The sequence below is a fragment of the Trichechus manatus genome, unplaced genomic scaffold (genome assembly GCF_000243295.1).
Source record: "Trichechus manatus latirostris isolate Lorelei unplaced genomic scaffold, TriManLat1.0 scaffold00133, whole genome shotgun sequence".
In the NCBI taxonomy this organism is placed as follows: Eukaryota; Metazoa; Chordata; class Mammalia; order Sirenia; family Trichechidae; genus Trichechus; species Trichechus manatus.
In genome coordinates, this window is record NW_004444069.1 from 664,225 (window position 1) to 665,799 (window position 1,575).

A 1,575-nucleotide genomic window follows, 5' to 3' on the forward strand; every position below is an offset into this window, starting at 1 on the left:
CATCAGAAACTAGTTGTTCTGTAAACCTTCACCTGAAGTACAGTTAAAAAAAAAAAAGTGTTGATAGAAAAAATAAATAAAAAACATAGAAACAAATCATAAATTTTAGATTCAGAATAAAAAGAGAACAACAAAAGTGAGATTATAACCAAAAAAACCCACTGCTGTCTACTTAATTTCAACTCATAGAGACCTTACAGGACAGAGTAGAATTGCTCATAGGGCTTCCAAGGCTGTAATCTTTACTGGAGCAGACTGCCACATCTTTCTCCCTCAGAAAGTCTGGAGGGTTCAAACTGCTGACTTTTTGGTTAGCAGCCAAGCACTTTAATCACTGCACCACCAGGGTTCCTAAGATTATAATAGGACCTAGAAATGAATATAAAATAATAACATTTTAAACTGTTTCTATGCTTGCCGGAGGAAAGCCACAAATTTGGTTCTAAGATTTTTTTTTAATTTTTATTTTTCCAGCACACTCATAAAGGGAACCCTGAGAGCTACACAACTCAGAATGTCCACAGGATTAGAGGCATATTAAATTCTCAGAAGAAGTACATGGATTCTTGGTGCTGAGACCTGATAGGAACACCAGTAGTTATAACTGTTGCCTTCCTTATACTCTATCCCCTGGATGGATGAGAATGAAATCAAGTGTCCATGCTTTTCAAAAAGATCCCATCTATTTCTAGCTTTTCTAGTTATACCAGACCTTATTGATACTTCACCCAGATGCCCTCACCCACTTGGATTTACTTGCAGCAGCGATTCTCACCTCAAATGCCTGGAACTTCCCCAACTGCAGGCAGGCATAGTCCAAAAGTGAAAGGGCATTAATATCCCCCTGCCCTTCCCCTGGCCAACCCTCAAAGAGTGGCTATTTGGAGCCAGTGAATGAATGCCCGGCCTCCTCATCTTGGGGGTGCAGAGACAATTCTGGGCAGGCCACAGCGGTTCTTGTGAGGATGTCCTGATTGAACCTTGACTTCGAGCAAGAATAACCCAGTAATTGATGTATCTTCTGTAAGCCTTTCCCTATTTTCTCTTTCATGTTCTCTCGTTTCTCCCTTGTGTTTACTGGAATCATCTCCCAGATAAACTGCCTGCACCCAAGTCCCCAACCTAAGACACATACTGATTGTTCCTCCAGGGGTCTAGAGTACTTCCTGCTATTGGCCATGCAAGGTTGTACAGCAGAGGTTCATTCACATACTGGACCATCAACAGCTCACTGTGAAGCAAAGCGGGGTTTGCTCTCCCACTTTAGGCCCTCTGTTGTCACTTTTTTTGGTGGCTATTTTAACCATTTTTAAGTGAACAATTCAGTGACATTAGTTACATTCACCATGTTGTGCAATCATCAGCACCATCGATTTCTGAAAGTTTTTCATCACCCCAGACAGAAAATCTGTATCCCTTAAGTAATGTCACTTCATAAGAAGCTCCTTGGATGGAAGATGCTCGTTTTCTTTGCAATCCAAACATAAGTTATAGATTTCTCATCTTTCTGCTTCTCCTTAAAGTTCAATGGGATATGTGCTTGCTGCACTTGTGATGGAGAAGAAAGAGTAAGAC